The 19,377-nt window shown below is 46.7% G+C and overlaps 1 protein-coding gene across 1 annotated transcript in view; it reads left to right on the top strand.

Moving 5' to 3' along the window:
* LOC126542021 (oxytocin receptor-like) overlaps positions 1–19,377 on the top strand; it is a 131,858-nt gene that overhangs the window by 76,637 nt on the left and 35,844 nt on the right. The window lies entirely within an intron of this gene.

The raw sequence follows: 19,377 nt of genomic DNA, 5'->3' as shown, positions 1-19,377 counted from the left end.
ACAGCCACCATAGTCCTCCGTAAAGAAAGCAACAAAATCCCAATAAAGAAAGGCGTCATGCAGGAAGATACGATCTCTCCAATGCTATTCACAGCGTGCTTACAGGAGGTATTCAGAGACCTGGATTGTGGGGAATTGGGGATAAGAGTTAATGGAGAATACCTTAGTAACTTGCGATTCGCTGATGATATTGCCTTGCTTAGTAACTCAGGGGACCAACTGCAATGCATGCTCACTGACCTGGAGAGGCAAAGTTGAAGTGTAGGTCTAAAAATTAATCTGCAGAAAACTAAAGTAATGTTTAACAGTCTCGGAAGAGAACAGCAGTTTACGGTAGGTAGTGAGGCACTGGAAGTGGTGACGGAATACATCTACTTACGACAGGTAGTGACTGCGGATCCAGATCATGAGACTGAAATAATCAGAAGAATAAGAATGGGCTGGGGTGCGTTTGGCAGGCATTCTCAGATCATGAACAGCAGGTTGCCATTATCGCTCAAGAGAAAAGCTTATAACAGCTGTGTCTTACCAGTACTCACGTACGGGGCAGAAACCTGGAGGCTTACGAAAAGGGTTCTACTTAAATTGAGGACGACGCAACGAGCTATGGAAAAAAGAATGATAAGTGTAACGTTAAGGGATAAGAAAAGAGCAGATTGGGTGAGGGAACAAACGCGAGTTAATGATATCTTAGTTGAAATCAAGAAAAAGAAATGGGCATGGGCAGGACACGTAATGAGGAGGGAAGATAACCGATGGTCATTAAGAGTTACAGAATGGATTCCAAGGGAAGGGAAGCGTAGCAGAGGGCGGCAGAAAGTTCGGTGGGTGGATGAGATTAAGAAGTTTGCAGGGACAACATGGCCACAATTAGTACATGACCGGGGTAGTTGGAGAAGTATGGAAGAGGCCTTTGCCCTGCAGTGGGCGTAACCAGACTGATGATGATGACGATGATACGCTGATGATGTGGTGGCCCGTATGCCATTTGATGCATAGAATTTATTTATCTCACTAGAAAGAAAGGCTCTTCCGTTGTCGGAGATGAACGACATTTTGGGGAATGCTGAAAGTAGCAAAGAGACTTTGGAGAACACAGATGGCAACTGCGAATCTTGGTTGTTTCACGTGACTGACTTCCACCCACCTTGTGTACGCGTCCACAACAACCAAGCAGGTGTGTCCGCGTAGTGGCCCCCGAAATCAACGTGCACCGTGTTCCACGGTGTCTGGGGACGGTCCCAGGTGGGAATAGGAACATTGGATAAACTCTTCTGCATTGACTGGCATTCACGGCTTGCCGCATCGTTTCTTCGATAACCTTGTCGATTCTGGGCCACCATACGTAGCTTCTTGCGCACTTCCTCATGGGTACCATTCCTCGATTACTAGCATGTAGAAGTTCCAGAACGTAAGACTACGCAGAGTTTGGTATAATCACCTGTTACCCAATCGTAAGTCACTCAGGATAACTGCCAGTGCAGTCGCTCTTTGTTGGTAAGGAGGGAAGTCATCTCCAGGGAATTTCTCCACTGTACCATCCTGCACTGACTTCTGCAGTCTTTGCAGGATATTGTCTTACCGTGTCAGACACGCTATCTCTGTGGCTTTCAACGGAGATCTCGACAACATTTCAAACAATAGCACGTCGCCTGGTCACCATGGCTCGTAGGTGCGTTCTGGTAATGGCAATCGTCTCAACGCGTCTGAGTTTTGATGGCTCTTGTCCTGCCTGTAGACAATGTTGTAGTCATACGCAGATAACGTGATGCACCATCTGGTCATTTGTTGTGAGATGACTTGAGCCGTTGGTTTTTGCGGCCCTAGTATGCCGAGTAGCCATTAATGGTCAGTGACGAAAGTTACGTTTCTTCCCGCAATATATTTGTGGAACTTATGAGCTGAAAACACTACAGCAAGGTCCTCTCTGTTTAACTGTGCGCAGTTTTGCTCCGTCGGCCCAAGAGTCGTAGATGCAAATGCGACCTGTGCTTCTCTATTCTGGTTATCATGTTGAGGCAGAACAGCTCCTATGCCGTGTGATGAAGCGTCATATGAGACAAGAACATCATTCCGTTTGTCGTAGTGTGCCAGTATGGTCTGACTGAGAACCATACCTGTTAAGTTCGTCAAACACATCCTGATGCTGAGTCTCCCATTTCCACGTGGAATTCTGCTTAGGGAAATAGTAAAGACAGCAGGCAATTGTTGCGCTGGTGTTTAAAATGTGTCGTAGAAAACCAGCATTCCGAGAAATGACTGCAGCGCTTGTTTGCAGTCTGTTGCTGTAGCCTCAGTGATAGCGCGAGCTTTCTCTTCGCTGGTGCGAACTCCGGTTTCGTCAATTCGGTGTCCCAGAAAAGAAATTTGGCTCATTGCAGAACAACACTTTTTTTTCGAAACGCAGACAGTAGTTGTGGAGCCTCTTGAGGAGTTCTTTCAATCTGACTACGTGTTACGCGGCGTCCTTTCCACAGATGATCATGTCATCTAAGTATGCACAAACGCCATGTGATGCCAGACAGCATAGTTTCTATGAAGCATTTAAACATGGCTGATGCTGCAGAGAGATTCCAAAAGGCAACCGCTTGACCTTGTAGAACCCCTTCAGCGTGCTGAGGATCAATATATCTGCTGCCTGCGGTGTCACGTGGAGTTGCTGGTAAGCCTGTGTTAAATCCAGGGTGCTGAAAATCTTGCCGCCCCACAAGTGGCTGAGGACCTCATCTGTTGTAGGAAGTGGTTGATCTGCCTTCTTCGATACCTGATTCACTGAACAACGGTAGTCGTAACATGAATCCCGAGTTCAACAAGGGAAGAAGAGCGGCGAGGGCCAAGGCACTCATCGACTAGCATGCCAACGACGAACACGCGCGGTACGTGGACGCGGCCGAATACTAACGGAACGCCTTCGCAGCGGTCGTCATAGAGGCGTCAACCGGAGCCACGAGGACGGCAGCGAGCGTGAGAAGCGCCGGAGCAGTACAAGCGGAGGAGGTAGCCATCGCCCTGGCCATCACCGATGCAGACTACCACACGGTGCTGAGTGACTCAAGACAGGCGGTGCGAAACTTCACCAAAGGGCAAATCTGCAGGGAGGCTGAGCGCGTACTGCGAGCGGTAAAACTAGAAGAAGGAAAAGTACGACTCAAGTGGTTCCCGGCGCACGCGGGCGACGCGTCGGAACGCAATGAGAACCATTATGAGACGGCACACGCAGCGGCGCGAGCGCTAACCAACCGCGCCCCGGCGACAGACCGTCCGACGCGGTTCGGAACCAAGGACCGCATGACGGATTACAATGAAATCACGAAGGCCTACCGCCTGGTTCGGAGGACTCTCCCACCCCCGCACCCGAGACTGAGTCGAGCGGAGGCGGTAGTACTGAGACAGCTCCAGACCGGATCGCTACCGAGCCCGAAACGGATGAATCGCATGTACCCCGAGACATATCCGACAGATATGTGCAGAGTCTGCAGGAGGGAGACCGCAGACTACACGCACATGTTGTGGGACTGCATTAAATATCCAGAAGACACTAAATCAAGAACACTCCCACCGCGGCTCGAGGCAGCCGCGAAGAGCTACGACCGAGACGATCAGCTCTGGGCCGTCCAGCAGGTCCTCGAGGCGCTCGAAAGGCACGGACCGAGCGAGCCGGCAACGGCGAGCGGAGACCCGCGCCGAGTAACGGCAACTTCGAGGATGACGTAGGCCCTCGTCGGGGCGCGCGAGCGCCCATCTGCAGGCATAAATAAAGTTTCTCCAATCCAATCCAATCGCATATTCGTAACGAGCTGCTCTTCTTTCGAACGAGCGTTGCCCAATCCGAATGCTGCGCAGGCTCGATTAGGCCTTGATCTTCCAGTCAATCCAGTTCAGCCTCTACAGCCGTCCGCAGCGCCAACGAAACTGGCCGTGCTTTTAGAAACTTTGGCGTTGCTCGTTTCACAAAGGACCAACCTGTCCTGAGATGTCATCGTCGAAGACAGACTGGTACTTGTCAAAAGCTGGGAAACAAGTTCGCTGTCTGCTATGTCATTGATGCCTGTTATCGGTGTACCCAGATGAGGAAGCCTGTTTCATCCGAGGAGCTTACAAACCACCCTCCTCCCTTGATAACGACAAATGGTAATGTAAGCGTCTTGTCCCTGTGCAGTACTTCCACCGTTGCACAACCGAGAACTCGAAGGGGCCGACCTGACCATGTACGTAGGAGAATATTGTTAGTCTGAAGCCGTGGTGGGTCATGCGTCCACGTGGCTTTGAACGTGGCCTTACGGTTGAGAGTGCAGGCTGCACCAGTGTTTACCTCGAAATCTAAGGACTTTCCCTGTATGCGTAGCTGAATCGTGTCCTTCCGTGTGCTGGTCGAGTCCCCTAACGCGTTGAGTTCGTAAACCACCACGTCTGGTGCTGAGGCTATTGTCGAAGTTCCTTGTGGATTTTCGATATTGTTATTCCTCTCAGTTCTTGCTTCTTTCCGCTTCTTTATGCACACTTTTTAATGTGTCCACCTTTCTTGCAGTAGTTGCAGGAAGCTGTCTGAAACTTGGAAGTGCGCGGGCTATGTTGCGCATCACAACACCAACCGAGCTGATTATCCTTTTGGGTATATGTACAGGAGCTGCCTTGCTTTTCTATCTTGCAGATGGTTGTACTGGCTTCGTGAATGTCTTTAAATTTCGCCTTCACGTTTTTCTTATCTTCGACGGTGTTTTCAGCTCACAGTGCAAAGTCAAACGCTTTCTTGAACGTCAAGTCCTTTTATGCGAACAACCGTTGCTGGACCTGCTCATTCCGGAGACCTCAAAGGACCGACCTGTCCACATACGAAACGGTCACGCAACATTACGTCAATAGGCAGCATTGTGGGATTCGCAGCCGTGTATGCGCTGGCTCCAAAATTACAATCAGCTGCGAGTTTCTAGTGGGCTGACGCGTAATCACTGATCGTTTCGCTTCGCTGTGCAGTTGGTCACGTCGTTTGTAAGCGTGCCCTGCTGAAGCCTTCAGAATATTGTGGATCAGAATGAGCCTTGAGCATCTCGACTATGTCCTCCTAATTAAATTGGCTGGGCTGCTTGGCTTGCACGAGTGCGCGCAGAACGTCATCCATCTCTTCCCCGTACAACGTTATCAGATTAGCAAGTTTCTTGGATGTTTCCGTAATGTCGTCAGCTTCGAAAAATAATTGAAGCCTCCCATACCAGAATCTCCAGGAGCTGCCAATGAATTCGTGTAGCCAACCAAAGTCAGACGTGGTCATGTTAATCCTTGATGTCGGTGAAGTGCCGGTGAGTCCAGAGTCTTCCTCCTAGCCAATTCTTACGTCTCCACAGGCGTTGTTCCCTGCCGACAACAGGAACAGAAAAAATTGTTTGTTGTGGCATTGCGTCCCATAATTCGCCTGCTATGCTCCAAAACCTTGGAGCTCCGGCTCCTGGAGATCTTGGTTAGAATGGAAGAACTCCCCAGGAGGCTGCACAAGTACAATCTGAACCTAGGAAAAGACAAGTGCTGTTTTGCAGTGAGACAAGTTTCTTTTATGAGACACCGAATTGACGAAACAGGAGTTCACACTAGCAAACAGAAATTTCGAGCTATCATTGAGGCTCCAGCAACAGACTGAAAGCAAGCGCTGGAGTCATTTCTCGAAACGCTGGCTTTCTACGACAGATTGTTGAACAACAGGGCAACAAGTGCCAGGTGTCTTTACCAGCTCCATCAACACGACGCCACATGGATATTATTAACTAACCATCAAGAAGCGTTTGACAAACTTAAGAGATTACTTCTGAGCCTGACCGTACTAGGTTAAAACCCGTTGGCGGGTAGTTATGATATAGCGTGCAAGTGTAACTGAACGAGGACGTACAAATAAACAGCTACACAGAAACAACGCTACTTCTTTCTGCTTCTTTCTACGTCCTGGCAAAGTCGAGCTTACACACTATCACTGACCGTACTAGCACACTACGACGGTAGGAATGACCTTCTTGTTACAAGTAACGCTTCATCATACGGCATAGGAGCTGTTCTGTCTCAACGTGATGAACAGAATATAGAAGGACCGATCGCATTTGCATCCAGGACTCTTGGACTGGCAGAACGAAACCATGCAAGGTCGGACAGAGAAGGCCTTGCTGTAGTGTTTGCAGCTCATAAGTTTCACAAATATATTGCGCGAAGAAAAGTAACCTTCGTCACTAACCATCAACCACTGCTCGGCACACTGGGCCCGGAGAAACCAACGGCTCAAATGCTCTCACCACGAATGATCAGATCAAGTTATCCGCGTATGACTACACTGTCGTCTACAGGCACGAGCCATCAAAGCGCAGACGCGTTGAGCCGATTGCCATTACCAGAACGCACCGACGAGACATAGTCATCAGGAGATGCGCTATTGTTTGAAGCGTTGTGGAGATGTCCGTTTACAGTCACAGAGATTGCACATCTGACACAGGAAGACAATATCCTGCAAAGGCTATTCAAGTCAATGCAGGATGGTACAGTGGAGAAAATGACTAGAAATGACTTCACTCTTTACCGACAAAGAGCGACTGCACTTGCACTTCATCGTGAGTGACTCACGAGTGGGTCACGGGTGATTATACCAAGCTCAGCGCGGTCTCACGCTCTGGAACCTTTACATGCTAGTCACCGAGGAATGGTAGCCATGAGGAAGTGCGCAAGAAGCTACGCATGGTGGCCCGGAATCGAAAGGTTATCGAAGAAACGGTGCGACAGTGCCCTGAATGTCAGTCAACGCAGAAGAGTTCAGCCAAAGTTAGTATTCCCACCTGTGACCGTCCCCAGACACGTTGGAACACATTACACATTGATTTCGCGGGGTCCCTATACAGGCACACCTATTTAGTTGTGGACGCGTACACAAGGTGACTGGAAGTCTGTTACGTGACACAATCAACATCCGCAGTTGTCACCTATGTACTCCGCAGTCTCTTTTGACATATTCTGCATTCCCCAAAACGTCGTCTCCGACCACAGAAGAGCCTTTATTTCTAGCGAGATAAAGCTGTTCTATACGTCAGACGGCATGCAGGCCACCACATCATGAGCGTATCACCCTGCAACAAACCGTCAGGCAGAATGCTATGTGGCAGAACGGAAGAGAACGCTCCTGATGGATACAAAGTAGTTCATACAATATCTACTTGCGAGGATCCTGTACCGGCAACACACGGCAGTTCATACAGTTGCAGGAAAGTCACTGCGAGAGCGATTTTTGGACGAGAACTTTTGTGTCCCCTCGCTCTGCCTACTCAAGCCGGAGACGGAAGCATAGATTCATGAGCGCCAGGAGGCACTGATGCAATCATGTCGCCTCTCAGTAGAGGAATTGGACTTACCCGTCAGTTGAAAAAAAAAAAAAACAGACTAGATTGAAAGTCAAATACTGCGCATCATGGGACCGCGATCCCGGCTTACCAATTTTAAATTATGGGGTTTACGTGCCAAAACCACGATTTGATTATGAGGCACGCCGTAGTGGGCGACTCAGAAATTTGGACCAGCTGGGGTTCTTTAACGTGCACCTAAATCTTAGTACAAAGGTGTTTTCGCATGCGCAGTGTTACGCATTGCCAATAAGTGAGTGCTTTAATTGTTTAAGAAATGTATGCAATGTTCTTAGAGTGGTTAGGTTACTATCAAGCCTATTCCAAACTAAGGTGCCTGTAAACTGTAATGTATAGCGACCTCAATTAGTATTTACCTTAGGCAATAAAAAACGACAGCGAGATGCGTTCCGAACATTGCGAAGTGAGGGTTGGACTGAGACTGTTGTCAAGGCAAGTTTTTCATTATTTAGTTGATGCACGACGGAGGTGATGTTGTATGTTGTCAAATGGTAAATGTTGAGGATGTCCAGGGTTTTAAATAAATCTTCACTCTCTATATACGTATTGTGGGGTGCTATAATGCGAAGAGCTCTTTTTTGAAGTGCAAACACCGGTGACACACTAGTTTTGAACGTGCAACCCCAGATCGCAAAGCAGTAATAACTATGAGAGTGAACAAATACGTAGTGAAAATTTGTAATAATGTTGGGAGGGAAATAGTTTCGACATTTCGACAGCACATGCAAGCCACATGAAGCCTTATGAACAACAGAACGTGCATGAAGGCGGAATTTAGATGGCTATCGATAATAACACTAAGAAATTTTGTCTTACTAGATTGTTTTCTAGGAGGGTTATTGTAAACCACATCTAAATGAATAGTCGTTTTTATTCTTTCAGAGTGAAATAATATAAAAACTGTCTTCGTTGGGTTGAAGTAAAGGCCATTCAGTGTACACGAACGGTGCAAAATTTGTAATTCAGAGTTAAGCTTATTAATTAGGTTGCAATCCTCACGATCAGCTATTATAAGGTTAGTATCGTCTGCATAGAGTACAGGGGTAGCACACAAAAACGGCGATGGCAAGTCATTTCTATAGAGTGAAAAAAATAAAGGTCTAAGTATGAACCCCTGCGGAACGCCGAAGTTAATAAGGGTGCTGTTGGACTGAAAATCGCCTAGTTGAACAATTTGTTGCCGATCTTCTAAGTAACTGCGAATTAACGTCAAAGGTATTCCATTAATACCGCAACGAAGCAATTTATCGCTGAATATAAAATGATTGAGAGAATCGAAAGCTTTTGCAAAATCTATGAACAATTCCGCGACTGGATAACCACTGTCTATTGATATTCTCATTAAGTCTGTAAACGTTGAGACTGCAGTTTGTGTGGAAAGGCTGTTTCTAGAACCAAGTTGGTGCCAACAAAGAATGTTGTGCTTGTGTAAGTAGTCATTAAGGCGCCTCGCGAATATTTTTTCAGGTATTTTGCTGAAGAACGGTAGCACTGAAACTGGACGGTAGTTTTCTGTTCTATGCTTGTCCTTTGACTTGTAAAGTGGCAATACCTTGGCAATGTTCATCCTTCCTGGAAACACACCCGTGACAAATATAGCATTGACGATATGCGCGAGAACTGGTGACATCATATCAGTTAAAAGTTTAATGACATGCACCGAAACATTGTTAATTCCAGGGATGTAAAGCATTTCACTTACATAGACTGGGATCACTTTAGAAAAATCAGAAAAGACAGAGCAGACACAGATAGAAAAGGGCGCATCAGACTACAAGAGTGGGTGGCTCAGCTTAGGGACGACTTGAATGCAGCAACTAAGGCTATAGAGACAGAGGAAGAGGTCGAACAAATTGATAGTAGATTGGCGCATTTGATTGAAGCCAAGCAATCGATTTTACAAAGATGGAAATCACAACGCTTAAACAGGAGACTTAGGAAGCGAATTGCTCAGCTCAATAAGAATATAGAGGAACACGCACAATATTTGCAGAAACAAAAATGGGATGAGGTGTGTAAATGTGTAGACGGAAGGATAAAACGTGGAGGCAATTGGAGTCTGCTCAGGCATCTGCTCAACGAAAAAGGCACTAAATCGAATAGACGTACGGCAGTGGCGAAACTGGTACACCAGGAAAGTCAGACTGCAAGCGCAGAGAGCATAATGGAGCGACTGGCTGCTAAATACTTGCCTCTCAGGAAAGAAGATCAGAATGTGAGTTATCCAGATTACTTAGGGTTAGAGTGCAAATATATGGATCAGGAATTCACCGAAAGTGAGGTACGCACGGCACTGTATGATCTGAATAGTAGGTCAGCAGCTGGCCCGGATGGCATCTCTAACAGATTGCTTAAGAATTTGGACGACGAATCAATAAAATATGTGACCACATACATTAATGAGCTATGGAAAGATGGGGTATATCCAGAAGAATGGAGGACGGCCAGTACTATCTTAATACCAAAGCCGGGCAAGCAACTCAACTTGGATAACCTGAGGCCAATTTCGTTAACATCATGTCTAGGGAAGACAATGGAGCATGTCATATTGAACAGGTTAACGAAATATGTGGAGGACAATGACATCCTACCGTACAATCTGATTGGTTTCAGATCAGGCTTGTCCACACAAGATGCCATGTTGTTAATCAAACATCAACTGCTATTGGCTAAACCAAAAAACACTCGAGCTCTCTTGGGGTTGGATGTCGAAAAAGCTTTTGACAGAATTAAGCATAGAGCAATACTTGAAGTGATTTCCGAACTGGGATTGGGGAGAAAACTCTATGAAGTGGTCAAAGCCTTTCTTGGCAATCGTTCAGCTCACCTTAGATTCGGGGATATTAAATCAAAGAAGATTGATCTCGGTGACAGAGGGACACCACAAGGGTCGGTCTTGTCACCTATGCTTTTCAACCTGGCCATGTCAAAAGTGGCAAAGGGACTAAAAGGGATAGAGGGCATTCACTTTACCATTTATGCAGACGATGTGACTATATGGACCGCTGAAGGAAGTATGGGACATGCGGAAAGCAGACTTCAGAAGAGCATTTATGAGGTAGAGTCTATTTTAGAAGACATGGGACTCAAATGCTCTGCTAATAAGTCTGAACTCCTTGTACTCAAGAACAGAAGAAGGGGTAGAAAACCGAGGGGATACGTTCCCGAGGAAGAACCCAGGTTAGTACTAACCACGAAGGCAGGCGAATCTCTTAAGCAAGTAGAATCCATAAGAGTCTTAGGGTTATTCCTGGAGGCAAACGGGGCAAATGGAAGAACAATACGACACATCACTAGCAAGACTGTGGAGGTGATAAGACTGCTAAGGAGAATCAGTAACAGACACAGAGGGCTGGGAGAGGAGAGCGTCATGAGACTGGTCCACGCTTTCGCCTTGTGCCACTTCTCATATGTAGCTGGGATGCTCAGTTGGACACAGACAGAGCTAAACAAGTTGAACAGATTAATTAAAAGGCTGGTCAAAACAACAGTGGGGTTACCGATTAACACCCCGGATAACAAATTAATGAAACTGGGGCTCCACAACACAATAGACGAGATAATAGAAGCTCAGCAAATTGCCCACAGAGAGAGGCTCTCTGGAACAAGGCCAGGTAGAGCAATACTAGAAGAGGTAGGATGGTGTCCAACCGAATCCAAAATGTCAGGTGAAGGCACAGTAGAACTAAAAGATAGCATAAGAGAGATAATCAAGACGACTCCTTTCCCCAGAAATATGCACCCGGTGCACAACCTGGAAAGACGAAAGGCAAGGGCCAAAGCTCTCCTGCAAGAGATAGAACACGACAGAGAACATGCGGCATTTGTAGATGCTGCGTGGGTCAGAGGAAAGAAAGCCTTTACGGCTGTAGTAGTAGATGCACATGGTCTCACTCGGGATGCTATTACAATCATGACTAAAGACACGACAGTCGCGGAACAAGTAGCGATAGCATTGGCTTTAAGGAATAATAAGTGGACGAAGATTTACAGTGACTCTAAGATGGCTATTAGACACTTTACCAATGGCTTTGTAACCAAAAGGGCTGCCCAGCTGATCGGTGAGTTGGACAGCCAAGAGATCGAAATCCGCTGGTTTCCTGCGCACATGGGGTCTGTCGATCCATCTCGGAAGAATTTAAACGAGATGGCTAACGCAGCTGCACGAGGACTTACTATCCGTGCACTACGCGACCAGGACCTTAATAATATACAGGAGGAGAACAGGGACCAATTACTTACATATAATGAAATCACGAGGCATTACTACATGAACAGAAGGGAATTCCCAGTGCCACACGCTAAGCTCAATAGAGCTCAAGCGGTGACTCTGAGATTGTTGCAAACAAGAACTTATCCAAGTCCAAACTTTATTAACAAGATATATCCTGAAAGAGAGATACCAATCAATTGCGAGAAGTGTAATGGCATCATTACTCTGGATCACATGCTTTGGCAGTGTCCTGTGACTTTCACAGACTGTGTCAAGGAGAGAGACTGGTGGCGGCGAGTCCTACACAGTGGAGTTCTTTCCGATCAAGTACAGGCCGTCCAGAAGGCCCATGATACGGCGGTAAGGTTAAACCTTACTGTCCCGACGTGGGAGCCGCCTGCGTCAACCTAAGGGTTGATCTTCAGGACATTAAATAAAGTTCATCATACCATACCATACCATACCTCAAGCTCATCTGTAGGACAAAGGTAAAAAGAAGCATTTGTACGTGGAACCTAGGTTGCATCAAAATCCTTACCAGTGGGTTAATGTCGGACGAAAAATAGGCACTAAAAGCATTACAGATACTTTCGGGCGTGGTGTACTCAACGTCATTGTATATTATTTTTTCTGGGGGATGTTTTACGTCTCGTTCGAAAAACTGGTTGAGAAGGCACCAGTTTTTCTTTTTTTTTAATCCTTCCCGTTCTGGTGAACGCGATTGCTAAAATAAATTTTCTTTGCTGGATAAAGTGTTCTTTAAGAGTTTGCGAATACGTAGAGTATCTTTCCTTCAAGGAAGTGTTATAAGGTTGCCTTTTTTGGTTTTCTATGCATGATATATTTCGTTTTAACAGGACGCAAGAGTGCGCCCGTTACCCAAGGATCTCGAGGGATTGCATGTCTATAGCGCACGCAGTAAGTGGTGGAGACGGAGGCCATCACCTCAGTAAACATGTCTGCAAACGTGTAACTATTGTTAGAACAGTTCTAAGAGTATGCACGTAACCAATCAATTGTGCGTACATTATTTGCAAATATGTCAGCTTTAAGTAATGGCCGGGTAAAACCCTTCTTGCTCGAGTTCAGGCAGTTTGACATTACAAAAAGCACAGCGTATTGATCAGTAATATTAGCATCTATAACTTGCGCATATTTGCAAGCAGGAGTGTCAGACAACACGTGGTCTATAAATGTATTACTGTGTTCTGTTACACACGTTGGTTTGTCTACAAGCAATGACTAACCATAACCAGTAAAACAAGACACATATTCATAACAAGAAGAATCAATGTCACTTACATCAATATTAACATCAGCCATAATTACCACACGAGCATTAAAACTCAAAAACACATTAAAAACACAGTCAAGGCAATCGCAAAAGATGTGATACGTTGCAGACGGCGACCTATATATAACGCCCACAATAAGGTTCTGTGACGGCTGCAAATGACTTATATCCACCTCAATACATACTCATTCACCATGAGGTGTTTTAAATTCAGTATCATATCGTCGCCTGTAGGTAATGCTGTCGTCTATGTACAGGGCAGCACCACTATGGGCAATGCCAGATTGATTGTAGTTTGCACGGCATTTCGATTCTAGCTTGCAACCACGTTTATCGTGAAGTTCGACTTCTTTTTCCGTCAGCCATGTCTCTGATATGCCAATAAAGGAGAACTGCTTGCTAAATAGGCTAATAAAATTACGAATTTGGTCCTGGTTTATTCGTGAAGTTCGCGCATTGAAGTGTACGCCTAGCAGCACGTTTGAAGAAACTGTCTTTTGATTAAAATCGTCTACTGACACATACGCCTAGATGTCGTCTGTGATTTGTTAGCTAGGTGATACTACTAAGATCAGCCTCGCAAGTAACACGCACAACAGGGCTATCAGTTGTTTTTCGTGCATTTATTTGACATTGATCGGTTCAAACAAACATCCACTTTTCCTTTTTTCGTTTGAGTACCTCAGCCAACAATTTCTTGTTTTCCCCGTGTAAGATGCTCATTTACGTAGATTACCTGTTTTCTGACAGAAGAATAGGCGAGCGCACTTGTGGAAAGCCGCGCTTTTTTCGCTCGCTGATAAATTTCATTTGGGACTTTCCTTGAAACAAAACGAACGATATTGTTTTATTCAGTGTTATTGCGCAAGCGACACATGACGGCAAACATCGATGTCTTCAGAAGCAATGGGGTATCTAATTCGTTCTCCTATCTTCTGGACTAGTAATTCACAGTTCTCATTTCGTGTCACAGGTACACCCTTCATTTCGATGTTCTTGCCCCTTGAATATTGCTCCAGGGACATCACACGGCTTAACAGCTCTTCATTTTGTCGCTTCAGATTCTCGTTACTTTTGTGCACGGTTGCGTTTTCTTTCACTATTTCATCGCATTCCCTGACAAGAGATTCAAATTTTCAATTCATAAGCTTCATGCTTTCTGCCATGCCAATGACCTCGTTTGGTAATAAGGCAAAGGGGTCCGGACGTATAGTTATATCATCCAGTCTGGAGGCACGTGCATTCACCCTCTGACTATTGGAGGTAACTGTCTGTGCTGTAGGGCCCTGAGTTTCGTTCTCGTCTGTCGTGGTGTTCGCAGCAGCTGAACTACCCCATATCCCTGCTGAGCAACAGATCGGCCACTTCCACGTCCTTCGAGCAGCTTCATTCTTTCCTTTCAAGAACGTTTCATTTGTACCAGAACACTTTCCTGCGTGGTAAAGTAATCGCATCCGGAACAGGTAACCCTATCCCAGTCATTGCTGATTGTCTTCTTGCATGAAAGGCAAACGTCACGCGTCATGGTAATTTTTTTCGGCAAATGGAAAACACTGACACTGTGTGGCTGCAGTGGCGGCAGGAAGGACTAGCGGAAAAGTTTTAAGGTATAGGACTAACCTGTAAATAAACGACGAGGCATTTAGGACAGGTACAGGCTGCTCAATTGCCGCTGCCATAATAACGTAGAAGAAGGCACAGTCAGTGTCTTAAAAAGTAGCAGGGTGGTGTCGCTGCGCTCGCTTGAAGGAGGCGTCAATGAAAGAAGATCGTGATGCGATGATGACCATGTTCATCTGCACTTAATGGAGACAGCGTAGATCATGCTTTCTTGCGTGCTGCGCAGATGCTGTAAATACACGACGAAGCAGTTAAAACACGTCCAGGCTGCTCCACCTCCGCTGCCAGAATTTTGGCCACCTCGACAAGCTCAATCGTTGCAAGTATACTCCCTTCCATACACAGCAGTCAACGCCGTGAAAGCTACGCAAGAAGTTCGGTCAAAAATGGTATCGCCCCGAGCGTTCCATCTATGTATGCTTCGCTGGGCGTTCCGTGCATGCTTCGCTGTTCACCAACAGCATTCGCTCGCTCAAGCATGCACGTGAGGTTCCTCGAGACGGGTTGCAAATGAAGAATCAGAAAAGAAAATCAAAAATTTTATCAAGTCGCAGTTTCGGCCGAAAGGCGTAGCACCGATTGCGATAGCAAATTAGTAGATAACTATACGAAGCAAGGATAGTAGTTTCGTCGGCCGTATAAACTTGTAAACATTCGCTTACTAACTAAATTAACAGTGATATAATCTGCAAGCGCGACTAAACGAGGACGTAGAAGGACGCAGACACAGACAGCGCTGTCTCTGTGCGCCTGTTACTATCCACGTTCTCGTTCAGTCGCGCTTACACAATCTATCATGCACTCAAAGCAACTAGCCCACCAACGTATTCTAACTCTGCTGTATTCGGTTGCAGAAATAACTTTCGGAAGCAAGCGTGAAGTGAATCTTCAGCCGCGGTGACTTCATGGTCATCGTCGCCACGATAGCCGAGAAGCGTCCGCTTTGTATTGTCAGCATAAACAGAAAGGACTTGATGCCATCGCGTGTATGTTCAGAAGGTTCTGTTCCCAGTGAGCGCTCGGCGATTATCTCGGGACTCGGCGCACATGATGAAACTGGGATATGAAAGAAAGGTGCGTGTTCGAGTCGGTGAACTATTGCGAATGGATTAACTATTTCTTGGTGCAGGCACATTAAACTTATCCTGTTCAAACGTGTTCTAGATTACCATGCTTAGCAACCAACGTTCTGGGGGAAGTTGAGCGAGGACGTATGAAAACAGTACGTGCCGACTAAAATAAATGAAGGTGTGTTCTTTTCCGTTCTGTAACCAAGGCCATGCCTACTATGTACCGGCCGGCCCTAGTTCACATGGGCTCTCCCGTGCTTCCGAATCTGACCGGCAAGCTGTCGACGCCGCTCATCGCGCGCTGTATTACTGCAGAAAATAAATGTTGCAAAGAGAGCTCGCGTCTATGCGTCTTGCGCCTACCGCGCCTCGCGAGGAATGGTGGTTTGCACCGTTTGCAACCACAAAGATGCGCTTCCATGCGCGCGACAGCACGCTTTCACTGGGCTCGCTCATAGACGCCTTGGAAGACGCCACATCGTGCTTTGTTATTGACAATGTTTCAAAATTCTTCGACATATATAAACGTAATCGTTATATATTTAGAGCTGTTAGATCGGCCCAAAAAAGGAAAGATCAAGCACTTTCTTGCATGATATAAATCTGCTTCACGAGAGTCGAATGTACCGCGCCGTAGCTGCGTAGCCTGGCGCGCCGACGCGAGGCAACCCGCGCGATAACACAGAGCAGCTGTTCACCGAGATCGCGCTGCGTTTGGTGTGGTGTGGGCTCGAGAGGCGCACAACTGTCAACGCGTCGCGTGCGTCTGGTTGATCGTGGCATACTCGCGGTCGATATCATCAGCTCCTTTTATTCATGTTAACAGCCCTTCCGATCGAGCTGTTTTACAGTTCTTTACTCTGTAAAGCTTGCTGCCCGGGTGCCAGATAAACAATGTTTAGAAAATTGTGCCACGAGAATTTTAGAAGCACGAAAGCTAGCAAAATATGTGTTTCCTCGGAGCTTCGCAGTTACCTGGATTGCATGAATATGCGCTGGTGCGGCACACCGCATGACACATGGAAAGACCTATGATTGTTGTCGCCTGAGTGATACCTTAATAAAGTTCAAGGCTATAGTCATACAATAATAACACGTTATATCTATACGTCACGTATTGACAATGTTCGGACTTGACTATCCTCCTATTTCGATAGTGGGCAAAGCTGCGGGAACGCCTCTAGGCCCGTCGCCGTTTGATACTGCGGCTATATCGAAGCTAAAAGCTCAGTGACGCCAGGCTAAGAAGTTTCCCAATCCAAACAACTTGTTGACACCTCCAGAGAAAGCGCGAAAACTTGCCGCTCGTCGTCAGCGCTACGTTCGCCGTGCACCCTCCAGCGCGATCCCACATACCAGCATGGCGCCGGAACATAGACGGCGCTGTGAACGCAAAATGGCGGCGCGCTCATTAAAAACGATCTATATCCGGGGTCTTTTTTCCCCTTCATTCCAGCCTCTGCAAACTATCGTGTATATGAATATGGCCAGTCTAAACACTTTGCCTTTAATAGGCAGCTCTCTCTCTCTCTTACTCGCTTGTTGATGAGCTTAATTTAGGCAATGTTCGTCCTCCGTAAGTATAGACACAACGGTCATAATAGCGTTTGAAAGGAGGAGCAGTGTTGCTAGCTGCAGATGAACATAAACCAAAAGAATGCAAAGTGGAGCATAATTGGCAGAGAGAGAGAGAGAAAGGCAAAAAAAGACAGGGAGGTTAACCCGAGATTATCTCCGGTTGGCTGAAAGTGCTGAAAGTTTTTTCGCTGCGTCGGCTCTGGAAAGAGGAATGGCAACGCAGTTGACGCCGTCATGGGCAGATCGGGCAGCTGTGTCTGCTCGATCATTGCCATGTATGCCACAGTGACTAGGCAACCACTCTTATATTATATCTTGTCCTTCGTCAACTAGTCGATGGTGGAATTCTCTGATCTCTGCGACGAGCTGCTTATGTGATCCATGGCGCAGTGCTGAGAGCACACTCTGTAGGGCTGCCTTGGAATCACAGAAGACTGACCATGCGTAAGGTGGTTCCTCCTGAATGAAATGAAGAGCCGCACGCAGGGCTACCAGTTCAGCAGCTGTCGTTGATGATGCATGTGACGTTTTTAGCTGTGTTTTGACGGATCGTCTTGGTATCGCCACAGCGGCACTTGCAGATGTGACTGAGCCATCGATGTAAACGTGTACGCGGCCACTGTGCACACCATGTAAAAGTTCTAACGTGGCCTGCTCAAGGGCAAACGATGGCAGGTTGGATTTCTTCATGATTCCTGGGATGGTGAGGCGTATTTCAGGTCTGTGCAGGCACCATAAAGGTGAGGATGGTCTTGCTACAGGCATGTAGCTCGATGGCAATGAGGTACGATTGGCAACAATTATACGACTGATAGTTGCGTGTGGCCATTCTGCGGGTAGAGCTGCAAGATGGTGAGAAGGCAGTCGGGAAACGTGTCGAATATGCGCCCTGAGAGCGTCGGTTGCCAAGTACGTTGATATTGGGTGATCTCGAGCTATCACAATCGTTGCCGCTGTAGACGCACACCTCGGAAGAGCGAGACAAATCCTTAGGGCTTGAGCTTGTAGTCCCTGGAGTACACGCAGGTTTGTTTTGCAGGTGTTACCAAGTACAGGAAGGCTGTATGTTGCGTAACCGAGGAACAAGGCATTATAAAGCTGCAGCATTGACCGCACCGATGTGCCCCATCACTTTCCGCCGAGAAATTTGAGGAGATGGATTATTGTAATTAACCTCTTCTTTACGTATGAAACGTGCGGGCTCCATGATAGGTCGCGGTCAATAATTACCCCTAAAAAGCGGTGTTTCCGTGCATTTGCAACTGCCTGCCCATTGACATTCACAGTGTGACGCTTCATTGCCTTCCGAGTGAATGTAACAAGGCAGCTCTAAGTTCTGTTTTCCCAAGTACAGTGATGTTAACGTAGCTGCCTTTTGTAGCCGTGCTCGTACCTGCAGTCGTGTTACAGCAGACGCCCAAATGCAGATGTCGTCGGCGTATATTGATACTTGAACTGTGTTGGGCAAGCATCTGACTAGGCCAACGAGCACTAGGTTGAATAGCGTCGGGTTCAACACTCCACCTTGCGGTACTCCACGGAACGTTTGGTGTTGAGTCGTGGCGCCATCCTCGGTCCTCACGAAGAAATGCCTGTCGGTCAAATAACTACACAGCCACCGAAAATAGCGGCCACCGATTCCGGATTCAATCAGAGCATCTATAGTTGCAAAATGTGCTATATTATCATAGGCGCCTTTTATGTCTAGGAATAATGCCGCAGTGAGTCGTTTCAGACGTTTTTGATGCTGAACAAACGTAACCAAATCGATGACATTATCTATGGATGAGCGCCCACGCTTCCGCAATGTCAATTTCATGGTCTTGGCTTGTAGCGCGAAGTGAACACGGACACAGAAAGGAGCAGACAGGACGAGCGCTCGTACTGTCTGCTCCCTTCTGTGTCATTGTTCACTTCGCGCTACAAGCCAGGACCATGTTACCGTACCAACTCGCCCAACTGTCTATCCTTTTGAATGTCAATTTCGCTGCGACCTTGATGCAAAGCGAGGGATTTGAAAAGAAGACGCTGTTGCGGTGATACGCGAAGTCCACGCACGGTTCTCCATATGCGAGATAATCACTGACGTGGATACAACGACTCACAGAAACGTTTCCATCCTTGAGATTGTAGTGCATCGATGCGACGTTGAATCTTCTTTTGCATCCGCCTTGCATCCCGGAGATCATAGATGAATTTAGTTCTCCTGTATCTTCT

Source organism: Dermacentor andersoni, chromosome 2 (assembly GCF_023375885.2).
Source record: "Dermacentor andersoni chromosome 2, qqDerAnde1_hic_scaffold, whole genome shotgun sequence".
Lineage (NCBI taxonomy): Eukaryota > Metazoa > Arthropoda > Arachnida > Ixodida > Ixodidae > Dermacentor > Dermacentor andersoni.
This window is presented reverse-complemented; position numbering and strand designations above follow the sequence as displayed.